General features: G+C 48.8%; 1 pseudogene; it reads right to left on the reverse strand.

The window, feature by feature from the left end:
• LOC141918785 (uncharacterized) lies at positions 1 to 27,957 on the reverse strand (annotated as a pseudogene).
• Between the last annotated feature and the right edge of the window lie 2 nt (positions 27,958 to 27,959).

Below are 27,959 nucleotides of genomic sequence, written 5' to 3' on the forward strand. Positions count from 1 at the left end.
TCAGTCTCCTCCGTTCATGCTCCACCTGCACACCGGACAGGAGAAAGGGTCACAGAAAGCTGCCACCAAACAAGGAGCGAAAGGACCTCTGGACATCACAGCAAGGAGATTTCTGCTCAGAGACTGTAACTGCACCAGAGAACAGCGAGGGCAAAAAGCACTCAAAGTAGACTGTGGAAGAGAAAGAGCAAGAGGAAACAGTTCCTGACATGAGAGTGACAAGTGTGTGCATATGGGGACACTGGGGCAAGAGGGGTGGTACTGGCGTGAATGTGCATTTGTGAAGGCAATGGGGTGGGAGAAAATACCAAAGTGTGTGTCCACAGGGGAAAGTGGGAGAGGGAAGGAAACAAGCAGAGGACTCCAAAGTGCTGTCTGTGGAATTGTGTTGTGTTCCAGAGGACCATGAGGCTTTGCAGAGGCAGTGAAAGCTGGTTTTACCTGCTCAAGAGTCCTCCTGAGCTCAGCAATGAGTTGCTTCAGCTCCGTCTTCTCAAGTTCCAGCCTTGCAACTGCTTGCTGCAGACGTTCCAGCTGCTGCGACAGGAGTCTCTTCTCCGAGAGCTGTGAGAGCTGCTCCCCTTCTGCAGCAGCCTGCTGGGTACAGAGAGGGGATTACGTGAGCTGGTGCCACATCAGGGTTGGAAGGGCCAGAATCAACAAGTCGGGGAGAGTGACCGGCCCAAGGCATGGACAGTGCTAAGTCCCTTCTCCTCCTGGTCCACAGGCCAAGACAACACACTCTCTTCCTAGGGGCCCTCCTCCAGATCACCTCGGAGAAATCCACACAAATTTGCCTTCATGCTTTTTGGACCACTGCACAAGTACATCCTGAATGCACAAGGAAGCCATTAACCAGATAAGGCAAGGGGACCAATTCAATTCCTTTCAATACACTGGAAAAGCTGTACCTCAGAAGTCTAAATCTCCGAAAGCATCCTCTAAGCACCATCAGTGCAGCTGCTCTTCAGCCATCATGACACAATACTACTAAGTTTAGTACATTACTCTGGTCAGTTGTGCCCTTTCCTTTCCATGCCAAATGCTAACCACAACATGTTGGCTAGGCTGGCCCAGGTAAGAGAGAACCAATTACCCATCCCCAGCTTCTGCACTTGAGGTAATTTTAACAGCAAGCTCCGTAGTTCCTTCAGTAGCTCTGGGCTTGACAGAAAACATTCTAGCAGGTGAATGGTCTCCGGCCGGAGCTATACAGACAGGCAAACCTGCCGGCTGCAAGCATGGTTTCTCTGGCCAAGCAGGTCATCTATTTGTAGGAATATATATTCCCATATCTTTATGGGAAACCCATTCAGAATCCTTCATAGATGATGAAACCGGCCCGTGTCCCTCTCTGAAACCATTCTCTGCAGGATGGCTATTTCCTCCCTCAGAGTCCCACTGGCCTATCTGCCTTTTTGCCCTTCTCTGAACTTCTGGGATGTTCTTCTGGGGAGGAGCCACCAGAACTGCAGCCAGGATTTAAAGTCCAGACTAAGCATGATCTAGGCAGTGGCACAATGATGTTCTCTCTATTAGGGAGAAAGGGAAGAGACAACAACCCTGACATTTGATTTCCCATTTTTGGGGTTGGGGGTTTTTTTGGACCTCTACTGTGTAGTGTTTTCACGGTACCATCCTCCAGAACCGCACTGTGCCCTCTCAAAGGAGTGATGGTCAGATCACAGACTGTCATTCTGTGTTTCAAATCAGGACTAGCTGACCCCTTGCAGGCAGACATATTTATATGGCTCAGCACTTTTGTTTCTCAAATGTCTCTATTTTTTTCCCACTGTCTGCTCTCAGTGGTAACGTTGAACAGCTTTCTATTATTAGCAAACTTTCGTATTCTCACCCCTTTTTTCTGATCCAGATATTTAGAAATCTAAATATGGATTTGGACACAAATAATAGCCCAAACCATGCAATGTATATAGAGACAAGTTTGAAAATTACTTTGACTTAAGCTTCAAGGGGAGAAATCATCAAAATAGAGGAAAATAAACACCCTGAATCTTAACTGAATTTTATATGACTACAGCATCTTTCCCTACTTATTCAGAAGGATGTAACTGGAAAAGTTAAACTAAAAAACAGCCACTGATGTAAACAATATTCTTCTGCTCTTATGGTGGTCTGTGGTCTCTCCACAAAGTCTGTGATACTGGTCATTTTAATGATCTCTCCTGTCTGGACTGTCTTCTCTTACCCAAGGTGATGACCCTGCTAATTCAGTTTACCTGGCCTGGCACGAAAGCAAGTCTGGGAAACAGGAATGCTGAATGGAAGGGGAAAATGAGGGAAGCTTGGTGAGCATTTGCATATTCTCTACCTTCTCAGATCTCAACTGCACTTGTACAAGACCACCTAAAATCAGATCTCCACTGGAAAAAGTTGCTCCTTAAAATTATTAACAGAAGGCCAAAAAATATGTAAGAAATGGCTCTTCATGGCATCTGCCAGCCTCACCAGGACATCCTTTCTTTGCTTCTCAGTGGTCTCGAGTTTCATTTCCAAAGATGCCACCTCTTGATGTAGAGTCACAGTCTCCTCCTTTAGAGCAGCAGCCTCCTCCTGCAAGGCACTTTGTAGAGAGTTCTTCTTGCGTTCTGCCATCTGTGTCTCTGCAGCAGGAAAGGTGAAGGAGAAGATGACAAGCAAAGCAAAACCAAACTGATTTGCATCCTACAGAGAAAACATCATTTTCTTACCCGCCTGTCTGTGTTTTCCAGGCCCTAAGCCCACAAGGTCTTTCAAAGCACACATAAATAAAGGAAACTTCCAGGCAGAGAATAAAAGAAGAATGAGAGTGGCAAGGTTCAGAAGAATATGAAAACGTGCTTGCTCTTCTGTGAGTTGAAAGGGCAGGGCTAAGGGCATGGCAGCACATCACCCACAGTGTGAGAAGCAGGTAGAACTGACATCAGTGAAACACGGGCAGAGACAGGAGGTGAGAGTCAGATCTAGTGTCCTAAAGGAAAAGGAAGAAGCAGCAAAAGTGAAGACTGACTATGACACAGTTCACTGACCAGGAAGACTTAAGAGACTTTACAGAAAAAAACAGATCTGTCAACGTTGTGCTTGAAGATGTGCTTTGGCATTTGTTCAAAAGAACGAAGCTAGGGGAATATGTTGTGCACTGGCAGAAAAAAGAAGAAAGGAAATATTTGGTGGTACTAGGACAACGGCAAGGAAAAAACCACTGAGCATCACACCAGTACCGAGACCTGAAGCAAGGATGACTACAGATAGACAGGACTAAAACTAAACTAATACACTAAACTAATAGACAGGAGCTAAGGATGGAAAGAACTGACTAGTGGGACAAGCGGGATCCATCCCATGGCAGAATTTCAAGTATATAAGCTTTATCATATGTAACATATGTAGTAAAAACTATGAATGTTCCAGAAAAAAGCAATGATCTAAGGCCTGGAAAACTCTATGAAAAATGATCAGCAGTTCCATCTCAGAGAGGGAACATGAAGAAATATTGAACAGGTAAAGGCTCTACATGAGCAGGCAACAGCCTGTGGGGGAGGCAACGAGCAATGCCCACACCTCCCTGTTCCTGTAGTCTGGGACAAGGAAAACATGACAATGAGATAAAAACCCAATTCTGGTGTGGAGAGTGGGAAAGCAATGACAGAGAAAGGAGAAGGAATGTCTGTCCAGCTATAATATAGAGAGGCCAATAGCCCTGGAGGCTCTGGGATGGCCTGGAGATTAGAGGAAAAGGCAACTAGCTACATGTGAAAACCAGTTTATAGATAAACACAACATGAACATGTTACCAAAGGCTACAGAAGTAAAAAATTGTGTTTTGTATGGCTGTGAAGTCCGACGCCTAATCAGTATCGGCAAGAAAACAGGTAAGAAGGATGCAGAAGCACTAGGTACCAGAGAATGAGGAAAAGCAGCAGAAGAAAGGATGCAATAACACAGGAACTCAACACTGAACTAATGCTTTGTGAATCTGCCATCTAAGAGGAAAAGGAAGTTGATAAAGACAAGGCTTTTTGAGGTTGATGCTTTTAAAGACCATACAGAGAAGGATACTGTGAGGCATCACGCTACATCTACTTAGCAGTGACATGGGACCTGAAAGGCACCACCTCTGCACATTATCACCAGTCACACAGCCAGATGCACTGCCAGACACTGGATCTTTCTCTACAAAAATCTTTCCCTGATAGTTCTATCGATAAGTCTCAGGCTTGTTGTTTTTCTCCTCTTCCCATCTCTGGGCACTGCATTTTTCCCCTGCGTGGTATCAGAGATCCCCACTGGTCAGACAAGATGGGGTCAGTGGGTTGGAAAAGGGAAGTTGTACCTTCCTGGCTTTGAGCCAACTGTTTCTGCAGCTCTTGATTGCAGGCACTGAAGTACTCCTTCTCAGCTTGCCTCTTGCTCAGCTCCAGCTCCGAGTCCTGTATCTTCTTCCTTGCATCCTTCTGGAAGAGTTAAGAAGAGAAGCATCACCTCACAGAGCCACTGCTGGCAGGAGACAAAGAGGTACAAACACACAGGCAGAAACAGCCAAGGTGGGAGGGGGCAGCTGGACAGTAATGGTACATGGGATGGGGATTCTCCTTTCCCCCGTGGCAGCAAGCCAACCTGGCACACAAGAACTTACATCCATTCTGGCTTTGGCACTCTGCTTGTCAGTTCAGTGCAGCAGAAGGACGGGATTTCTGGGTGCACTAGACACAAGTTACCAGATCTTGCTGAGTCTGCTCCAGGTGCTGACGCAGATCTTGTAGGGCTGCGGCCACTCTGTCCACTGTGAGCTCTGCAGGGAGGTCCCTGGCCTGGGAAACAGCTGGCATGAGCCTGTTCTGAAGAGAGAAGCCATTCTGTTGCAAGCTTTAACCGAAAGGGTCTCCAACAAACAAGGCCTCTTTATGCACAGGAGGAGGTGGCAGTGCCTTTGACGTCGTCCTAGAGCTCGTGTTACAGCAAGATGTGTGTCCCGGGCTAACATTATTTTGATGACCACTAATGTCCGCACTGTCTCAAGGAAGGACACACGTGCCCTGTGACTTGGGCCCTATTTCATTCTGATGCTGGTCATTTTTCCACATACAAACACGGACTTGTCTCTGCAGGGATGTCAGGCTTTCAAGACTTCCCAAAACTTGAATCAGCCTAAACTGAAAGGACAGGTCTGTCACATCAGGATTACAAAGAACCACTCCCCCTGTACCTGCTCCCCTATACCCGCCTACAGACCTGTGAACCCAGCCCCACACTTGCCTGAACTCCAAAGGACTAAGTCTCTGCTGTCACAGACCGTGTGCTGGAGAACCAAGTGCAGTTTGTCCAGCTGGGATCGGGCTTCGCGGTGGGCACTGTTGGCCTGCTGACACCCCGTGGCCAATGCCTGTGCTCTGCTCTCTGTGCTACAGAGCCTCAAACGCAGGCCAGACACCTCAGCCTCCAGCATGCATAGAGAGTTCCTCGAGCACCCTTCGCCTGCTTGGGACTCCTCCAGATCCCGCAGTAGCTGCTCCTCCCGAGCTGCCAGGCCAGCCTCCTTCTGCAGCGCTGCCTCCTGCAGCGACTGCACCTGTAACACAGACGCACAGCGCTCAGGGACAGCGCTGCTGCTGAGGCACCAGAGATGGACTAGAGGAAGGGGCGAAGGAGGAATTACTTCAAACCAAAAACCACACTGGAAACAGAATGCACGAGGGCAAGGATTCAAACTGAGCAAAAGAAGCTACAAACAGGTACCTGGAGGCTAAGGGGCCTAAAGGAAGTTTCCCCATCCCCAAAGGAACGGTCAAGGTTTTCGTGCCTTCCATCCTCAGAAATGAAGGCTTCTGTGTGTGTGAGGGTGCGAGTGGCTGGCTGGCAGGGTGAGGTGGCAGATGAAGCATTCCTGCATGGAGAGCGGGGCTGCCAGGGACGCTTGGGATTAGAAGCAAAGGGGAGACAATCGGCATCCTTCATGGGGCACCTCCCCAATGCCAGCTGAATGGCCGAGACGGGAGTGCTCCCACAGACTGCCAATAACCAATGTTGTCTCACCAGACTGCTCAGTGCCTGGCAGAGGCAGAAACACCATCTGGGTGTAACAGAGATACTGAGAAGCTCCAAAGGAGTCTTCTGTTTCTCCTCAGACATTTAATGCCATGAACCATGAGAGAACCGGGGAAAACCCAGGCAGAACACAGCAGATCCAGCCTCAGTGTGCAGTCTCTGGGCAGAACACAGAAGGAGTGTACGTTGTTGGGAGGGAAAACAAGCTGAGGCCTACAAGCTGAAGGTGGTATTCTATGTCCCTGGAGAAGAGGATGCTAGTGCACAGGTCACCTGGTTGTTCAGCTCTTGTATTTCTCTTCTGTGGTCTGAATGGAGCTGCCTGGCCTGGTGAAGAGCAGAAAGAAGCTGAGACACCTTGTTGTGCTGGGCAAGGTTGTTTTCTTCCAGGGTTTTGAGTTCCTTCTCTTCCAGAGACACAGCCTGAAAGTCGGAGCATGCAACTCATTACTACAGGGTATATAACATTTAATAAACTCTTAGGACTTCCACCACCAAGGGGAAAATTGATTCGTCTGCTGAGGTTTGTCTGAACAACCAGGCTGCTTGTTTAGTCCTCAGCCAGGTTGGCAACCACACCCAAGCACGTGCCCACTACACTTTTTTCCACAGAAGAAAGGTGAATTATTGGCTAAATACCCTACTTTTTTTGAGATGGGAATGTGAATAGAAACACAACAAAGTCTTGAAATGAAGACATTAGGGCAGAGGAAAATTTTTCTTTTGACTAATGAGACTCCAAGGGAGAGGTTTTGTCAATAATGAAGAGACATTTTCTTCCCCTAACTTGTATGTCCTGGTAGGAACAGCAGCAACTGACAGCCAGGTGATCTTTGCGGAGTTTCCTAAGACTTGCAGCACCCACATTACTTTCAGCTAGAGAAATGAAGGCTGATACCAGAAGCAGTAATGGAGGTTTGGAGAAAATACTCAGATCCTTACATAAGATGCCAGATCCCTCACGGGGCAAGCAAGAGGGCACAGCCTTTTATTTCTCTTCTTCAATGAAGGTGTATGTTGAAGGCTGGCAAGACTTTACCAGGTGAAGTACCCTACCTACCCTTTCTCTTCTTTCTTGCATTCCTTGGAAAGTCAGTAACATCTGTAACTGTTGAGCCTGGCAGGGACCCTGCTCAAGCCCTTCCAGACACCCGTTGGGATTTTTTGAGGAATGAGGAAAGAGATGGCAATAAGAAACATGCTTATTTCTTGGGTGCCTCAGAGGGGAATCTGGCTTAGTTCAAAATCATGGTTTTAACCAAAGGCATCAGGATGGAAGACTGATACAGATCCCAAATGTTTAAAATTTACCAGACCCAAGACAGAGCTGATGGATGTATCTAGCTCATTATACTGCAGCTCGTTCTGCCTCCTTTGGTGTGTTTCAGGTTTGAAACCCCTGAAAGTTTCATTTAACATCATTAACATGCCAACCTAACAAAACAACACCTCATTTTAAGGAAAGGACTACTCCAAAAGCGACTGTCTTCAGAAAAACTGTAACTGAAGGATTAAAAGAAAATGAAACACCACATCAAGAGAATGAAACATATCTGCATGGATAGTTCAGAACTCTGCTTTTTAGGAAATGCTGCCAGAGCCACTTGGATATGTGAAGATCTGAAAGAGGGAATCCATTAAACAGAATAGAGAGTTTCACAGACTTTCATTTACCTGGCTTTTTCATTCTCTAGGACCTTCAAGGAAGCCTGAAATTCTGTGTTGTGACGCTCCACTTCTCCTCATCGACTCCTTTCCCCCTCCAAAGACTGCAAACACACTTGCAGCATCTTGTTCTGATGTTCTACCTTCTCCCGTTGACTCCTCTTCTCCTCCAGGATCTTCTGGAGGTGCACAGCCTCCAGCACCTTCTGCCTTGACAGTTCCTGTGTCTCACTCAGATCTTGCTGAGCTTTGCGGCCAATCACTTGCTGGGACTCTTTGGAGGCTGCTAGTTGAGATGTCAACTCTTCCACCTCAAGTAAAACACAACAAAGCAGTCAAAGACTACAGCTTGCCACTGTCAGCCATATCAGCCATATCATATACTGTGAGGAAAGGGAAAGAACAACTTTAAATTTCACCCTTTCATGAAAGTACCAGATTCACAATGGATACAGCTGGCTTGTTTAAAAATCTAAGTGGGTCACCATGTTCATCTGAAAAAGCACCTTAAAAAACAAGGCTAGCAGTAACAGGCCAGCAGAAATCCATTCTGATGAGTGCTGGCAAACAGGCAAAAAGAGTAGCCCATCTGTCCAGGGCAGCAGCTGGCCAGTCAGTCTCCTTCAGCCCAGCTGAGATGGAGACCACAGTGTGATGGCAGCCAGAGGGACTTACCCCATCACCTGCTGCTCTGCCAGGGGAGAGACCACCTGTTTGATGAGTGGAGTAGCTATTGCTGTTTTCAGTCACTTGGTTTTGTAGATCATCCCTCTGCTGAAGGAGGACATTAATTTCTTCTTTCATGGTTTTGATTTCTTCCTTGTGCCTCTTCTCCACTGCCTTGATCTTACTCTGAGTTTCCTGCAGCTCTGCTTGCAGTTTTTCTGTGATGTTCTGCAAACACAAATGGAGAGCAAGCTACTGGGTCCTGCCATCAGGTTCAGCTTTCTCTTCTTTCTGTCTCAAAAATCACATTCATTCAGCCACTTCTGCTTTTCTACCCAGCTCTGCTTCCACTGTACGCTTCCTTCCTGTTGCTGATCTCTGGAGCTCATCAGGCTCTGTGATTTCAGTGCCTGCAGCAGTCCCTGCCTCCTCAGTCACAGCACTTAGGCTTTATTTCCTTGTTACTGCCCTTCACTCTGTTAGCTGGTTCTCTCGGCCTCTCTCAGCTTACGTCCAGTTGCCAACGGCCTGTTCCTTCAACCCACCCTACTATTCAGACTTACCTGCCCATCCTCGTGCTGCTCCTTCACCTCCTGCCTGAGCTCTCCAGCTGCTGGTTGGCTTCTCTTAGCTCTCCCTGAGTCCAAAGACTGTCTCTAATAAAGCACTCTTCTCACACTCGTTTTCTTGCAGGACCTGCACACAAACAAAGAGAAGACAGGTTTAAACTTCCCACACAGAATTTGTGTGGCAAGGCTCCAACACCGACGGGCTGACGTGTTCTCAAAGTGCTGTGTTGCTGCTTTCCCAGGCCCTTCTCTGCCCACTTGCAGACACAGCTTCCTAAGTGAGACCAGCAGTATGAACATGGTCCAGCCACAGTCCCCCTGTGATTGAACCTCCAACAAACATCTAACAGGAAAACGTGTGGCACTTCTCAAATGTCTCGCCTTGCTGGTGAGGGTATCCCTCATCTTCTGCTGTGTCCTGTTTGTCTTTCAATAGCAACTTTTACACCTACTTAGCAGCAGAGAAAATGCAGGGCTGCCAGAGGGCTGAAGCGAGGCAGCTCCTTCAGAAAACTCATGCATTTCAAGTGGGGTTTGGTGAAAATTACTTCATTTTTAAGGTATTCATTAGACTTTGGTAAAGTACTGACATGGCAGGGACACACTGTCATCTCTGAGCACTACCCTGGCATTTCAATACCTGTAGACACAGTTGGGGGTACTGCAGTCCCCAGGCAGACTCCGTGAAGAGGACTTTGGGTGGGACACAAGGAGGACTCTCACTGTGTGACAGGGTTGCACAGGAGATCTGGGCACAAAATAGCTTACCAGCAAGTGACTTAAAACAGCCCAGAAGACACCCCTGTTTGACTGCTCAGAAATATTTCAGAGGAGTCTTTAAAATTCTTTTTCTTTTGTCAACAATCTTGCCATGTCCCCCTGTCCCCCCAAAAACAAAAACCCCATCCTCATGGGGATTCAGTGCTACAAATTCAGTTTGGTCTTTAATGAAGTTAAGGTTATAAGCATGTATCAGTAAAGATCAGAAGAGGACTGTTAAGAGAACTGTGAAGATACTCTGAGGTAAGTCTTAAAAAACCCAGCACAACAGCAGCACAAAAATCTCAACTGAAAGGTGATGCTTCTGCCTGGCTTCCTCTGACAGGTCTCACTCCTAGTCCCAAAGAGAACCCTGCTTGCCTTTCACCTCACCAAATTCAATGTAGAAAACATGTAGGGCATGCTCCACACAGCCTGACATCCAGACATCTCCCACGGCTCTAGCCTTGCAAAAAAGCTACACAAATTCTCCTTTCACAGTCTTTACCTCTTGCTTGGCATTTTCAACTCTGGTTCATTCCTCCTCTTGTTGAGCTTGCATGGTAGCAACTTTCTGCTTCATATCAAACAGCTTCTTCTCGTGCTCCCCTTCTGTCTCCACCTTCTCTTTTTCCCATTGCTCCAGTATCTTCTGCAGCTCTGAACGATGCCCTTCCCACTCGCTTGCCTGAGGAGTGGAGGAAAAGACTTCAAGGTGAAGTCCCAGCCACGCTCCTCAAAACAAATGTGAAGCTTCATCCCTCCCACAATCCCCCACCTCAACAGTGCACAACAATAGCTTTGTGCTCTCCATAAATCACATCCTGTCAAGGAACTTAAAAGGCGGGTCAGCAGGTAAAGAATCATAGAATCATTTAGGTTGGAAAGACCTTTAAGATCATTGAGTCCAACCATTATGAAAAGGAGATGTTACCTTCCTCTCTCCGATGGCTGCCTGTTTCCTAGCACCTGTCTCCTCAGGATTTCTCTCTCTTCTTAGAGTCTATTTTCAAAGCTCACATCCCTTTCCATCAGTGAAAAGATGTAGATGGACTGCAGGGCGAGAAAGAGACTGGTACCCTGATGCCCCAGTCACAAGACAGGCCACAAACGGCGGTACCTGGAACAAGGGGCCTGTTCCACATGCGTCAAGCCCAGAGGTAACACCTCTGACGATGGTGACAGGACAGAAAGAAAGGGAGAAAGTTCCCGTGACTGCAGTTGGTAGCAATGTGAGGAGTCTACTTCATGGCAGACAGGAGTCTAGTAAGATCCTACCCCTTTCCTGCCAGGCTTTGGGTGGGGAGCACCCAAACTCCAGCTAAACTCGCCTTAGGCCCACACTGAATCTGTGGCTGCTTCTACTGTCCTGGCAGAATCCTGGGGGTCTTCACATGCCTTCAGGTACGAGGTTTAGGGTTAGGGCTAGGGGTTAGGGGTTGGGGATCAGGGTATAGGCATTAGGGGTAGGGGGTAGGGTTAGGAGGTTACGGGCTGGGTGGCTTGGGGGGATCGGGGGCCTTGGGGGGATGGGGGGCTAGGGGTTGGGGATTAGGGTTAGGGTTTGGGGTTAGGGTTAGAGATAGGGGTTATGGGTTGGGGTTAGGAGGTAGGGGGTGGGGGTAAGGGGATAGGGGATAGGTGTGGTGGGTGGGGGTTAGGGGATAGGGGTTGGGGGTTATGGGTTAGGGATTAGGGTTATGGGTTAGGGGTTGGGGTTAGGTGTTTTGGGGGTTAGGGTTAGAGATAGGGGTTATGGGTTGGGGTTAGGGGTTAGGAGGTAAGGGGCTGCGGGTGGGGGTTAAGGGTAAGGGTTAAGGTTTAGGGGGTTAGGGATTAGGGTTAGGGTTTGCAGTTCGGGTTAGGGGTTTTGGGCTTGGGGGTTAGGGGTAGGAGGTAAGGGGCTGAGTGTGGGGTTTAAGGGTAGGGGTTAGGGTTTAGGGGGATTAGGGGTTGGGGTTCGGCATGGTGGGTGGAGGTTAGGGGTTAGGGGTGGGGATTAGGGGTGGGGGTTAGGGTTTACAGGTTAGGGTTAGGTGGTTAGGGGCTGGGGGCAGGGGTTAGTGGTCTGGGTTAGGGGTCAGGGTTAGGGGTAGGGGGGTTAGTGGCTGGGGGTAGGGGGTCAGGGAGTAGGGATTAGGAGTTGGGGGTTAGGCGTTATGGTAAGGGGATAGGGGATAGGGGTTAGTGTTACGGGTTAGGGGTTACAGGTTAGGGGTTAGGATTATCTGCCTGGCCCAGCAAGGTGTGACCTATGACAGATGGTTTCTCCCATTTCACACACTCAGGCTATTAGTCTTCTAAAGCCAGCCCACAAAGCTTGCTTGAAGAATTCAGAAGCACGTTGTTTCCTACCAGGTCTTGCAGGAGCTGGTTTGTTTCCACTTCATGATCAGTTTGCCGCAGTTTGAGGGTATTGTTATACTGCTGTTCTGTCTGCAAGAGCTGTTGTACCATGTTTTCCCGTTCCTGCCTCATTAGAGATCGCTCTGCTTCCAGCTCACACTGAAGGCACTTCACTTCCCCTGCAAACAGGACAAATGACAAGATTCAGAGTCTAAACAATGGTTCTGACTTCACTGACCTTAAGCCATCTGAACTCCAGTGCAGAAGAGATCTGCCTCCATCTCCTTCACTCCTCAGAAGCACTGCGGACACAGAGCTATTTTTATACCATCTTCCCTAGCAGGGGGATCACCAGAAACAGGAGGCTCTCACCTTGTATCACCTCCTTGGCCTGTGTGACTGTGTGAAGTTGGATTTCAAGCTGACTCCTGGTGATCTCCAGCTGAGATAAGTGCCGCTGAGCTTCAAACAGGCTGGATTCCAGTGTCTCCTTCACTGACCTGTGAGTTGTGAATACAGAGAGAAATGAGTTTGTTGCTCCTGATGCCCACTGAGAGTTATGCCCACAAGATCCCTACCCCTCAGTACGGAAAATGGGTTGCAAGGAAACTTGTATACAGAAAGCATATTTCTCCATTTAAAATAGCAATGCAGGCCCCTCCAGGGGAATGCCCAGGCTTTGCTTATGACCTAGCATAACACAGAAAGCCCAGCTGAATTTGATCTCAATGGCCAAATCTGAAATTGCTGTTGGCTGACACACGGGTAGCTGTGCCCAAAGTCTGGGCCAACAAGCAAAAGCCCGGTCTCTGCTCACAGCTCTCAGCTCATCAGCGCTTCCAAGCTGCTCTGCAGGGGAACAGAACAAGAGTATCTCCCTGGATGACTCGTGACTTTTTGAATGCTGTTCACAGTGTAGCTATAGGTAAGTAACTTTCCAGACTCCTTGTATTTAAAAGGGACTCAAGAAATACATAAGATGATATAGTAAGATCTCCCGCTTGGAGCAGCATTCGTAAGAAATCTGAACTAGATTTTATCTGAACAAGGACCACCTGAAAGGAGAGACGGGCAGCCTTCAGTTTCAACTGTTGAAAGTTCAAGAGACAAACTTGCTGCTTTTCTCTAAGTGTTGCTATTTAAGTAGGCAGTAGCCCAAGTGCCTTGTTGCTCTTTAAAATGGAAGCTGTAGTACTGCAGAGCCAAATTCTTACAACCACAGACTTCAACCAACTGCTGTGTATGACATGCAGGGTTCTGGAACCAGGAGCTGAAGTGACCTCCCTGATCTAACACAGCGCCCTGTGTGCCAGGTTCCTACAACACACAGCAGTGCCTCACTAGTACGGGGATGCCATAAAAACCACAGCAGTAGAATTTCACTACTTGGATGGACAATGGAGGGTGTATCTTCAAGAAGGAGAACAAGCACATATTTCTGATTGTGCCAGTCTCTGGCAGTCCACAGTAAATAGGCTCCATTTTAGGATAAATAGAATCAGTCTCTAAAACAGAACAGAAAAGATAGAGTCCAAAACTGTGACAACAAAAGGCTCTTGAGAACAACATCTGGCAAAAACAGTTGCTGAATTTTTATCTATTGTCAAAGTTCTTCATAACTAATTTACCTTTTTTAAAAAAAATGTATCCCTTTTCAAAAAATTTTTAAAAAGGAGCTGAATATTTAATAGTTTAGTAACAGCCCAATAATTGACCAAACATAACTCAGCTGGATCAAATAAGAGAAGCTGGAGCTCAGAAGAAGCAGCAGCTCTCAAGAAACATACTGAGTCAAAATAGGTGTTTATCAGCCATCCTAATGACATACTTTGGAGTAATACAGTGTAAAAGTCAAGAAACATGAGAAACAATGTCTAAAACATCATTTGTACAACTCTGCAAGTTCAGGAGTCTTCTAAAAAACACCTACAAGGAGGACAAACAACTCAATTTTTTTTTTTTCTGAGCAGAACTTGTCACATATGATCTTAGAAAGGCAGAAGGACAGAATCTTGCTCCTTCCCTGTGTAACTTCTCCACGACATCTGTCTCTAAACAGCAGGTGGTAAGGAGTACAGGACGCAGACATCAGTGATGGGCAAGAATCCTCAAAGACGTGAGGATTCAAAAGAGGTTTCCCAGATGCTGGTGTAACCAGCCCTGGGTCCTGCACCACAGGTAACAAGACTTAGCTTCCAACCAGAAGGCCCTCGAGATCTGCAGCACCAGCCTCTGGCTCCACCCTAGATGGCAGTGTCCTACTCACAACGTCTGCATGGAACAGCCATCAACAGTCCAACTACTTGATAAGGAAAGATCTATGTTCAAATGCATAGAACAAGAAACCAAAACCAGAAGAAGCTTCAGTTTCAGTAAACGTCTGCAGGGTTTAATTATTACTCAATTCAGAGCCAAGCTGCCTTGCTTTGGACTTCACACAGGAATGTGCAAGGGGGCATAAACATGAGCCCAAGGCCCAGGAGATGTTTGCTAGTTTTAGCTGTCAGGAAAACAACATTAAAATCATAGTATACTTTTTTCATTTTGCTCCAGATTCTTTCATTTTCTGCCCGTGGAAGGTGAACACATTTGAAAAGCACACAGGATGCAGTAAATCCTCGTGTAATGATTACCACCTTTATAATTACAGCCATTATATAATGTCCTGCCTAGGGTTTCCTCCCCGCCTTTACCTGGCCTCTGCCAGCTACTCTGAAAGGCCTCGTCTGCCCCGCTGCAGGGCTGCCAGTCGCACCTCTAGGGCAGCCTTCTCATGCTCCAGGAACTCCTTCTCTTTGGACACCGTGGCCAGTGCGTGCCCCTGGCGAGAGGACTCCTGGCACAGCTGCTCAGACCGCTGCGAGCTGACTCTTGCTGGCGGTAAACGTGAAAGCAGGACAAAAGACAGAGTCCTTTCTCTGGAGTTCTGTGCAGAGCCAGCCAGTGCCACTTCTGCATCAGCTGGAGGAGAAAGAGCTCCTGTACTGCGGGCTGAAAGTTTAAGAGCATCTGCTCTATACCACGGTAATACCCTGGGCTGCCAAAAGGCACTGGGACTGTTAACTTGAAAGTGATGAGTATGGCCACGCTGGGCTGCCTGGGACCACACAGCCCCTTCACAGCAAACATAAATACACCAGACTACGTGTTTGCATGCAAAAATATGGCATCTTCCAGAACTGCCACCTTGCAAACTGGAACTCTATCAGAATCTATCCCAGTGCTGGAAATTTTCAGAAAAGTTTGAGCAAAAGCAACTTTGCTCGCTGAAGAAAATGAAAATACACATGGTTTCTCCTTCTGAAAAAAAAGATCAAAGTGCATTGGCTGCAATGAGGTGATGCTGGGCAGGGAAACAGCCCTTGGGGTGATTTATGAAAGTCTGGCTGATGCAGCCAAAGAGATGGTAGACTCTATTCATACAGCAGTTCATGTCAACAACACTGTTTGCTTGTTTCACACAAAGAAGTTGTCTAATATACCTTGCTGGTATTCAAACTTGAAGATTAACCATGATTTTTTAGCTTTTTTCTTCAATATAACACCTCTGATGGGTATTTGCCAAACATACCGTGGACTCCAAGACTGACTATCTAACAGAGAACAGACCATCAGAAACAAACAATTCTCTCAAAGTTATCCCATAATATCCAAGGTTGTACATTATGAAACTGACATTTAAATGATGACAAACTCCCTGGTCTCCTTCAGTGACATGATTCTCCCAAGCTCTTTTTCCAGGGTATCAAAATCAGTTAGTCCAGAGTGAAGAGTCTTGTGTGATCACCTATTTCTCATCTTCCTCAAAGCCTGAAGAGGCTCTAACAGCTCACAGAATCAAAGAACCATTTAGGTTGGAAAAGACCTCTAAGATCATCAAGTCCAACTGTTAACCCAACACTGCCAAGCCACCACTAAGCCATGTCCCTAAGCACCACATCAACATGGCTTTTAAGTATCTCCAGGGATGGTGACTCAACTGCTTCCCTGGGCAGCCCGTTCCAAGGCTTGACAACCCTTTCCATGAAGAAATTTTTCCTAATACCCAACCTAAACCTCCCCTGGTGCAACTTGAGTCCTTTTCCTCTCGTCCTATCGTTTGTTACATGGGAAAAAAGACTGACACCCACCTCGCTACAACCCCTCGGGTAGTTGTAGAGAGCGATGAGGTCTCCCCTCAGCCTCCTCTTCTCCAGACTAAACCCCCCCAGTTCCCTCAGCTGCTCCTCATAAGACTTGTGCTCTAAACCCTCCACCAGCTTCGTTGCCCTTCTCTGGACATGCTCCAGCATCTCAAATTCTTTCTTGTAGTGAGGGGCCCAAACTGAACACAGTATTCAAGGTGTGGCCTCACCAGTGCTGAGCACAGGGGGACAATCCCTGCCCTAGTCCTGCTGGCCACACTAGTTCTGACACAAGCCAGGATGCCATTGGCCTTCTTGGCCACCTGGGCACACTGCCAGCTCATAATCAGCCAGCTGCTGACCAACACCCCCAGGTCCTTCTTCCCCAAGCATATGTCCAGCCACAAAGTTGCATGTATGTCTTAAAATACAATTTCAACAATTTCAAGATCTCATTCCCGTTCTTAGCAGTACAAGACAGCAGACATTGACTTGCAGTTTTGTCCCGCTCTCCAGGCTCGAACAAATGGAGTTTTGAAAGTTGCAGACTTCACAACAAAAAGCATAAATAGAAACATGCAACCCCGTGGTTTTTTGACTCAGAAAAAGGGTGGAGAGCTATGCTGTTTGCTTCTTTTGCCACATGGGAGAGTAGTAGCTTCACTCAGATTCATGGGCAAGACAAATCACCTCTCTGCAGCTTATCAAAAGCCAAAAAAGAGGCCACCACAGACAGGTGGATTGAAGTCATCTGTAGCAGCAGAGGACAACTGAGAGAATTGCAGAACAGCTCTGCCAGCCATCAACACATTTCCAAAAGGCAGTAAACAAAGCTTCTGACCTCCAGCACTACTAAGTGTCTCCTTGACAAAACCACCGCAGAATCCAACAGACTGAGCTTCACTGAGCCGAGCAGCCAAAAGCCCACCCGGAAAGCACCAGGTGTTTGGTCTCACCTGACTGAGCTGCTCTTGGGTTTCTGCCTTCTCCTCTGCCAGTATCCTCAGCTCTACCTGCAGCCCCTCCTGTTGCCGCTCCACTTTCTTCAGCAGCTGCTCCAGGTGGGCTTTCTCTGCACTGAGCTCTTCATTTGTTCTTTCACACAAGCTCAGCTTCTCCTGGTCAGAGTTCCTTACTCTCTCCATCTCAGCCACTTTACCCGACAGAACTTCATTCTCTTGCTCCAGCTGCAGTTACAGAAGCACAGAGGAAATGAAATACAGTAAGATTTACCATGGAGAAGGTTTGGCTTCGACAGAAAAAGGAACATTTCCATATTCAGGCAGTCATACGTCTGAAGGCAAGAAGTCTGAAAAGCAGCAGCAGCTGCAGACGAACACTTGCCAAGATCTTTGGCAACCGCTCACCTGCGACACAAGTTTGTTCAGTCGCACTTTATCCAGTGCAAGAGCTTCATTGACACTGCTCTTCTTCGCTGCTGCAACGTGTAGAACAGCTACTTCAGCACCCAGCTTATTCTGAGCCCCTCTCAACTCTGCCACTGACTGCTCTCCCTGAAGAGACAAAAGAACAACATGAAAGCAAAGACAAGAAAATCCCTGACTTGAAGCAGCGACTCCAGATCCCCTTTGGTGTCTCTGACACACCCCCAGTCCAGCACTCCCAATAAGCACGTGGGGACTAACTACACCAAGGAGCCTGTGTGGTCTGATCACCCTTTTTGCAAGAAGAACAACACCGTCACTGTCTTCTACTGACAGAAATGGCACCTGTGCTGGTCTTGCTACCACAACTCCCTCTCCCACGAGTGCTGCCTAGGAATAAGGTGACCATACCTTCTCCAGTGCCATGGTAAGCTCATGTTTCTCTTGCTTCAGCAGATCCCTCTGAAGGTGCGATTCCTCCAGTGTCTCTCTTGCAACTACCAGCTCACTCTCTAATAAAGAATGTTTTTCTTCAAGTGCAGCTAAGTCCTTCAGCCTATGAGAAGGGGAAAGACAAACAAGTTTTTAATGTAAAAACAGTCTCATTTCCAAAACCAAGATTACATACTATTTCCGAGATATGGCAGTTTGAACGATTTGCAACAGCTTTCTATTTACCCCTAAAGAACACTGTAATTTCCTGCCTAGCGCTGCATCAGTCTTTGTCATTGACCCAAGTGAAACATTCATCATTGAGAAAGTAAAACAAGTTTCCACAAATCACAGGTTTCCAAAAAGTTCAGGTGCTCTTAACGGCTTCCTGCCTGTTAGCTCTCTCTCCTCTTTTTGATACATTAGATACCAGACTTTCCAAAGTTCTTCTTTGCATAAGACAGACTTTTAAAGTCCAGAATTAACATTCTCTCCATTATTCTTGCCTGCAGCAACAAAACGATGAAAGAGCCTGCAATCTATTTGGGGAGATCTGTATGAATTTCCAATCCAATAACCATAAGATGACAGGATGATTCAGGCTGGCAGGGACCCCAGGAGGCCTTCAGCTCAAAGGACCTGGGGTCAGCTATGAGATCAGTCCAGGTTGCTCAAGGCTCGATCCACCTGGGGCTTCCAAATTCCCAGGGATGGAATCTGCACAACCTTTCTGAGCAACCTGTTCTGCTGCAGGATTGCCTTCATGGTTCCATTTTTTGTTCTCTTTAAATCCAGCCGGAACCTCTCTTGTTTCACCTTAGGCCTGTCATCAACTACTCCAGTCAGCTTTGGAATGATTTTTTTCAAGGGCCATAAAGAAAGTACAAGGAGGCACCTCTGCTTGTGTCAGCAGGGAGCCAGACCTGCCCACGTGCTCCCTTCACCATTCTGTGCTACACATGCTGAGCAGACAAAATCCATTCTTTTAGGGGGGCCTCCCACCATCCGGCAGCACCCACCCCTGCCCAGAGGAAGCTTTAATGCTCACAGGAGCTCCTGGCCACGACATGCTCTCTCCATCCTCTGCTGCTGCTCCACCCTCTCCCCCTGGGCTGCATCTTCCCTCAGCTGCAGCTCAGTGTTACTCTGACACAGACACGAGGCTTCTTGCTCCATCTCTTCAAGCTGTTGCTGTAGCTCTGCCCTGGTTTTCTCGAGGTTTGCACAGTCACTGCAGAGACAAGGCTCAGTCAGAAGAATGAACAGGCCTGAAGAGTCACGGATCCCATTTCAGTCACTCTAGGCTGGCGCTGTGAGCAGCACAGTAAGGAAGAACTTGCCCTTCCCCTCACAAGGTCACTGGAGAGGGACAGAGGAAGGCAGGCAGGCTTTTGCCTTCGTTCACCGAGAAGCCGTGGCTAGCAAAGGGCCCCCAGAGAACAGAATTCAGAGAAGCAGCACGTCGAGAGGGAGGCGTCTTGTATTCCAACATCGCTCTGAGTCTCCAAGACAGCCTTAGGATTCACAGTAGAGCAGGAAAAGTAGTGACAGGAGGATGCTGAAGTGCCAAACAGGGGCATACACGGGGAGGGCAGGCGAATTCTTTGCCCATAACACCTCTGAACTGCCAGAACTGGAAGCAGATTGCCTCCAGAATGCAGGAGGAGGAGGGAACACTCACCTTCTGAGTGCTTCTACCAGAGACTGCAGGTGCTGCTGGCCGTCGGGCATTCCTGCTCCAGTTGCTCGAGGCTTTGCTGCTGCTTCCTGCACTTCTCTTCCTGCTGCCTGTGCTGGTGCAGCAGGAAACTGATAAGAGTCCTGCCTGGCAGAGAGCTCTTCTTCTAGGGCCTGCAAGGAATGGGCAGGGAAAAGCACAAACAAGCAATAAGGAGCAGGGAAGATGGCTCCTGAGAGCTGTGAGAGAAGCAAGCAGCGAGACAGCTCACCTGAAGGCAAAAGTTGTGATGAGGGGGTGGAGATCAAAGACAGAAAGCAGCAGAACACAGAGCTGGTGAGACTGGTGAGGCGATATAGTACCAAGAGTGGGATGGCTAGAAAGAAACCGGCTAAGTGAATGGAAAGGATTCAAGATAAGCAAGGCATTAGCAGCTGAGCCTGTGGCCAGTGGTGAAGATAAGGAGAAATTCTCACCTGTGCTGCTCCTCTCCTCCTTGCCAGTGCTTCCTGAACCAATACGAAGGCACGCTCTGTATCAACAGAGCTCAGACAAGAGAGGATGTTGTTAGACTCTGCCTGCTGGGAGCTGTCAGTGACCACGCTGTCACATTCATCTAACACCACCTGAAAGCCCATATCAAGCTGTTACTCTCTGCTCATTCTACTTAATTTTCTTTGTCTATTTCTCCTTTTCCCCCACTTCACCCTAGAAAACCATTAAAAACTCAATTTCTTCAGTCAACAAAGAAGTTTTGTCCCTGCGGTCACAAGTGCTCCAGGGATTTCTGAATACAGCTACTACAAACAAGAAGAAACAACTGTGAAGTGGCTGGAGGCTGCCTGAACGCTCAGTTTCTTGAAGCTCTCATGAATGATTTTAGTCTCCTTCAGCTTCTTAGAGCCACGGAGACGAGGAGCACTGTCAACACTGGGTCAACACTGGAAGTAGCAATGAAAGGAAATATTAATGCTACCCAGGGAAGAAGGAAGTTGATGAATACTGGAAAACAGCAATGAAAAAGCTAATGTTTATTCTGAGCAGTAGCACAAGAAGATAAAAATGACTACATAAGGGGAAAGAACTGACTTTGTGAGAAGCTGTGTAAAAGATCTGATGATTAAACCCCCCTCCCTAGAGTGAGGTTTAGGACTAAGCTAAAGTTAGCCCTAAACAGTTAGATCAGTTGCAATTCTGGGGAAATAATAATGGTCAGTGAATGCAGAGTGAAAGGAGCAGAGTTGGCACGTGCATTGATTCAGTCAGTGACCTTTTATAAAAATCTAAAGAACAACAGAGTCATTGCTCAAGAGGTGGGAGAAGCCTCCAGGCAACACTAGAACACAAATTTCAAGTAGCCAACTCAGAAAACACAGACAGTATAAAACACATATATCTATTCCCCGGGCTAATCGTTTGCCTTCCTCAAGCACTTTTAAATCAAATTACAGGGATGTGGTCCCAACTCTGTACTCACTCACCTCTGTTATATCTTTTATCAGCTTTTGGAGGGAAAGATTCTCTTCTTTGACACTTTTAGTCAATGAAGCTTCATATTCTTTCTCTAACAGACTTGCTTCCTGAGAATAGAATAAGCAAAGAGTGGGCAGGGAAGAGCTGCTCCCCTCTGCAGCGCTCCCAGCCTCAGCAGCATCGTCGTGCTGATAAGCCTCAGCCCTAGTGATTCCAGTATATTCCTTCCCACATCTGTTGAATTCCTTCTTTGCTAAAACTAAGAAGAGAAAGACCAACAGCTGATTTTCACAGGCTGCTATGAAGCTGTCAATTCCAAGGAACTTTGATCCCTGGAGATTTAGTCACAGGCAGAATAGCACTGGTGCAACCCCCGGAACTGTCTGCAGCTCCCCGCCACTGTCTGCACCTGGCACCTGGGCTGACTCACACGTGCCTGATGCTCCCACACATCAGCGTCCTCACCACTCTTTCTCTTGAGGAAACCACACCCCTTCATGCTAAAGCTGGAGAACAAACATTGGGCCATCTCCCAAATAAAGGTAAAACATACTAGAATCTCCACAGTGTCGTTAAGTGTTTTCATGGTCTTCTCCTTCTCCTTGTTCTGCTTCTGAGACTGTACGAGCAAGGCTGAGAGCTCCGTCACCCTGAGAAGAGAAGGTCCACGTGCCATTCCAAAAGCACCGCACACCATCACCCACTAAAGAGCTAAGCAGCTCCCAGAAGCACAGCAGAGAAAGTTCAGCCCAGAAAATACAGCAAAGGCAGCGTTCACCTCTACAGGTTAATATGCCTGATGTTGCAAAATGGCCCTTCCTGCCCCAAAGGACTTCTGCACTCAGTCTTGTAAGGAACTGTCAGTACAGAGGGGCTTAGGATGGCCCTGGGCAAATTCCTCCCAACTCCTTTGCACAGCCCTGGGTAGCAAAAGGGCTGTACAAGAGACACAGCTTTCTTTATGCTGGTCTCAACTTCTCACCAAGAACCAGGTAACAGAAAAAACACTGTAATACACTGTGATCTCTTTTCCAGTCTTGTCTTACAAAAGCTTCTGTCGGTCAGACGTGTTTTTCTATCCTGCTGTTGAAGGCCATAGCTTGGCTAGGGACAGAAACAAGGCTGTGCAGAATGGGTGTGTTTTAAACGTGAACACAGCCCATCTACGAATCCAAGAAGCAGCCACAAAAGGTAATGTTGGTAAAAGCAAAGTTTAAAACACATTTACCTGTCCTGAAGCTCCTTCTTCTCCAGATCCCCCTTGACTTGTAAGTGCATCACTTCCCAAGTCTTCTGGCTTGTTTCCTGTTCCGCTTGCTGCTGTGCCTGATCCTTTAGGACAGGTCTGCCCACACTGACGGGCTCCCAGAGCTGCACGCCAGAGTTCAGGCGGGATCAGTTTACAAGTACAGATCCAGAAAGCCTCATCTGCTCTGCCTTCAGCTCGGACAAATCTCTGCAGAAGGATCAAGAAAGAGATCATACTCACACCACCGTCTTTATCAGCTGACTCACTTCTGAAGCACATTAATGGTGCAGCAGTAAAAGCTGGCAGGAAAGATGACATCTTTGCTGGGGACAAACCATTCATCTGACACTGGGATCAGGACACATCTTGGTAGTTAAGCAATGGGTCTATTTGACAGTTTGAGGAGTGAGGCTATTTTCTCCTCAGAGATAAGAAGTATGGAACAGCCAAAAGGCTTCAAGAATGAACTAGTAGGTCAGGGCATACCCTGCACATTAAGGAAAGCTTACAGCCAAGTAAGGTAAATGGCTGACAGTAACTCACAGTTTGAAACCGCATGCAGTTTCAACAGAAGAATGTACTATTATGGCTACACTGGTTTTGTTTGCATAGAAGGCAGCTGTGAGAGAGGAACCTCAGAGAGACCAAGAACAAGAAAACAGTCATCAAAAGAAGGTATCAAACTAAGCAAAATACATTGGATAAATGCAGTAACAGGGTCAAGAAGCTATTCTTCCTCTCAACAATGTTGCTACAGGAATAAATGGATACAAACTGACCAGAATAAATGTAAGCTGGAAATGAGAAGGAAAAAAAAAGATAATATTCATGAATGACCTTTCCGTCAGGAGCAGTGAGAAAAGAAAGCCAGTGAGATTTAAGGCAGATGTTAATCACTCTGTGAAAGGGACCGCTCTACATGCTGCACGCACAGCTTTGGTGAGTCTCTTCCAAGGTGTCCGCATGTGCCCCTGTCTGTGTTAATACGCCCAAACATCAACAGAGTCAGTTCATCTCTTCAGGGCCTCCGCACTGCTTGTAGCCTGAGCCCTGCGGTGTCCTCTGAAAACCAGCTCAAAAAATATTATTCTGAAAATAGCCAAAAGCATGCTTAATGGCACTGCTTCAGACTGCCAAAGGACAAATCCTACCTTTAGCTGCAGCTAAAGTAACATCAAGGCTTAAAAAGCAGCTGTGAAGGGAAGCTACATTTTTTCTGCAAGAGGTCCAGCCTGAACTTCTACTCACCGGTCAGTGGCAGTCTTCATGTCCAGGAAATGATGGTGGAAGGTTACCACCTGGCGCCACAGGCTGAGCAGACGGTTACGTTCACCCCTTAAGTAGCTGTCAGAAAGCTAAACAGGCAAAGACAACAAGAAATGCCAATTCAGCCTCCGCTGTCACTGTACAAGTCTTTCAGATAGGAGAGAGCACAACCATCATCACCAGGTCTCCTTTAATAACAATTCCAACAGGGGCATCAAGGGCTGAAGAGGTACCACAGAGGCATCCTCAGTGGGCCTGCCACCTGACTTCAGAGAAGGGAACATCCACACTTCTCCTGTGGGAGTGGGGATCAGCAAAGCAAACTGACCACGATTCATCATCTCGCCCTGCAGAGGTGTCAAACAGTCTTGGTGGAAGAAGACAAAAACAAGCCCCTCCAAGACCAGTGTCAGATTTGCTTACAACAGGCTACTGGTAAGGGAGGCCTGTCCTCTTCTGCTGTTGGCTACTCTGAGTCTGAAAACACACAGACCTCTCTGCTCTGCACTGCTGCAGACAGCGATTTAGGAACCGTTGAAACAACGACCGTTCATGTGGGACTGCCCTACAGCATCCAGCAACAGCAACCGTTTGCCTTTAAGACCGAGCAGTGTGGTCACAGCAGGGGGGTATCTCCCATCCACACAGTCTGATGACACTCCTCCATCTCACCCCCTGCCTCCTGCCAGTCAGCACCAACACAGCCTCAATGGAGCCACAACTTTCACACAGCAAGTCGCCTGTGCCAGAAATAAAATGCATTCTCATTCCCCTCTGGCATCACGTCTGACATTCCCGCAGCCTTATCCCTACCTCACGTTCACTGTGCCATTCGCTCTCCTTCAATTCCAGCTCCTCCTGGGCCCTCATCCAATCCGCCGTCAGTTTTTCAACATCTTTTTTAAGGGCTGAATTAACCTCACTGGCTTTATCGAGGTGCTCCCGCAGGAGAGTGTTCACGTCTGCCAGATGCTCACACCTTGGAAAGGGAGAAACAGCAATGAGGTCACGGAACAACTGCTGTCCACAGGCAGCACCCCCGTGACTTTCCAACTCCTTCAATGCTGACTGTTGTCAAACTGAGAGGCAGTAAAAGTGCCTTCTAGGATTAACTAAGATCTCTCTGTGATGGCACACTCATTTGCTTCTCCTTGCTCTGAGCCTTCAATTTCCATCTACAGTTTCATTCCCCCTTCCTTTGATGATGCCCACAGCTAATGTCTTGCCTTCCCTTCGTGCTCTCTGATCACTGGGTGCACCACCTTTCTCCATCCTTGTCCTGACCACCTCTCTTCCTCCACTATCCTCAGTTTCTATGTCCTCTTCCCTTGCAATGATTGTACCCACCACTGCCCTCACCTTCTCCTTAAGCCTCTCCCTGTCTGTACAATACACTGGGTAAGACCTGTAGCAAAGACCCCACCTTGCTGACCCAGTAAAGTGCACACCACAAAGACAGCACCATATACATAGGGGAAACAGCTTTATAGGAAACTTTCCACTGAAAATTGAAGAGCCAGGCGCTGCAGCCTTATGACTTTGGGGCCACAGACTGACATCCCACCCAGGAAACATTTCAAGAACAAAATTTAAAGAACTGCTACCCTGTGAACAAGCACAAAACTCAGTTTCTGGATCAAAACGTGAGTCATGTTTCTCCCACCTTAGTTTGCAACATATGTAACACAGCACACACAGTTCATCTCCTGAACAGAGGTAAAAAGAAAAGCAAAGAAAGAAATGTGGCAGAAGATGCCTGTGGTGCAAGTGCTCTACTGGGGACTCTGTTATAAGCACAGGGTGTGCTATTCGCGGAGAATCAAACAGGAAAACTCATGCGCCACAAAATGTTCAGCATGTCAGGGCTTGATTCTCAACCTAAAATGGGGCTCTGCTGAGTAGCTCACCTACTGAATCATAGAATTTAGGCTGGAAAAGGACCTTTGGAGGTCACCCAGAGCAACCCCCTGCTCAAAACAGAGCCATTCAGCACGAAACACTACTACTGCACCACAGAACATTCTGTGGACCTTTCTCCTTTCTAAACAACTTGCCCAACTGCTTCCCTTGGGGAGACCAGGTAGAACCCGACAGGTTTTTCCTCACTTCCATAAGCATCCAGGATACCAAATGTAAGGTAACACTTCTTCCCCTTACCTTTGAAGCAGTGCTTTCTCCAGGCTGTGGTCTTCTGTGGCTTCCCCCCTGCCTGGAAGGGATCCCTTAAGAAGAAAGGAAATGTTTAGTCAAATTCTTGTGTTCCCTTCACTACTGTTAGCATCCACCGCGTTCCCCTCTGTTTCTTTGGCACCTCAGGAGCTCGTGGCTTCCTGACCATGGAGGGGAAGGCAAGGGAAGGATGTTACTCAGTGGGAGTGGCTCCCCTCAGCCTCCCACTGTCACACTCTCACAGCTGGGTATCCTTAGCTCATCACTGTGAGCACTCACTTAGACTTGAAGCCTGGGAATACTCTCCTATCCTTTGTCTCCTAGGTTTACTTTAGCTGTCAAGCAGAAAGAAAAGCAGAGGGCCGGCTCTGTGTGTTGAACGCCACCATTCTTGCCTTCCAAAATGCTGTGTTTCAGCCGACCCTTTTTCAGAGACAGCCATATAATGTAACAGGCAGTACAGCCCTCTCCTGAGACCTAGGACAAATATCACTCTGGCAATAAAGCACTCTTCCACAAAATTGAAATCCTTCTTCAACGGATTTTCTGGACTGGCATTTCTGGGACTACTGGCTGCTCTAAGAATGGCAACGGGACAAAACAGTGACGGGCAAACTTACAGCGCTTCTCTAAATCCCCAGGTAGCGAAACTTTGGTTTCCTCTGTCACTGTTTTCAGGAGCTTTTTGTCTGTGTGCACGAATGCTACGCGCACTATCTGTAGTCAGCAACCTCCACACTCACCCCTCCTGCTCCCAGGTGCTGCTCCAGCTCTTGACACCGAGTCCGGTACTGCAGCACCTGGGTGGATAAAGAGAACAAAGATGAGCAAATGCAGCTTGTAACAGACTCGGCTTCTCTCGCACCAGCTTTTCTCTGAGTCTTCACAGCCCAAGCACAGCACATTCCCCAGTGCTGCCGATACGGCCAACAAGAAGCCGTTATGACACAGGGAAGCTTCACCTTACCTATTATTAAAGAACTTGAGACTGGGTTTCTTTTACACGTAGCGCTCCCTGCTCAGCTCCGGCAGCGATGGCAGCAGAATGAGCAGACGGGCCCAGACAGCCGTGCCCGGCCCACGGCCACTATGGACCCCAAAACAGTATTTCCAGTGGGCTGGAAGTCCAGCGGGCCCTCGAAGTTGGAGAAATGAGTTTTCAAAACTGCTTTTCACTATTTAGCAAGTACAGTTAGTTCCAACCCCAGTCCCGCTCAGCCACAGCAGATTCCTGCTCGCCTGCAGCAGACACGCACGGGCAGCAGAAGCGGGATGACCTGGCAGCAGCGCCGGGCGCACCGTCGGGCTCCGGGCCGGGCCGGGCCGGGCCTGCCCCCACCCTGCGCCCAGCTCGGGCACCCTCCTCCCGCCAGCGCTCCTGGGCCCGGGCGAACCAGGCCCGGGCTGCCCGCCCCTGCCCGGGGCCGCCCCAAGCCGCCCCCGCCGGCTCGGCTCCTGCCTCCGGGCCGGCCCCTGCTCCCGCGGTCGCACGACGGCCTTCGCCAGCCGGGCCCCGCTCCTGCAGCGCGACAGAGCCCTCACGGGAAGCTCGGGGGGGCCCGCGACAGGGCCCAGCGGGCCGGGCCGGGCCGGGCGGCTCCCGGTGCCTCCCCCGAGCTCCGGGCTCGGCGTCCTCCCGCCCGCGGCAGCGCCCGCTGAGGCCGCGCGGTCGCCCCCCCCCTCCGCCGCTGGCCGCCGCTGAGGCCCCGCTCAGCGCGGCCCGGCCCCCCCCGCCCCGGGCCGGTCCCCCCGGGCCGGCGGCCCCGCTCTCCCCTTCACCTTGCAGCTGCCGCCCCAGCCCCGCCGGCCGCTGCTGCGCCTCCTGCGAGCTCTGCCAGGCCCCGGGGCCGCGGCAGGGGGTGGGGTGGAATCCGCAGTCGGGGCGCTCACCGGGACGTCCCGGCCCCCGGTGGCCCCCGGGAAGGGCGGGGGAGGGGAAGAGGGGAGGGGGAAGGGGAAGAGAGGAGGGAAGACCCCAACCCCCCCGCCCCGAGCAGCCGGGGGTGAGGCTGCGACGCGGGCGTGACGCCACCCCCGAGGTCCCCCCCACCCCAGGACCCCCCTACCCACCTTCCCGCCTCACCTGAGCCCGCAGGGCCCGGAGGAGCGGCCTCCGCCTCCGCCGCCGCCGTC

This window comes from Strix aluco, chromosome Z (genome assembly GCF_031877795.1).
Source record: "Strix aluco isolate bStrAlu1 chromosome Z, bStrAlu1.hap1, whole genome shotgun sequence".
Taxonomy (NCBI): Eukaryota; Metazoa; Chordata; class Aves; order Strigiformes; family Strigidae; genus Strix; species Strix aluco.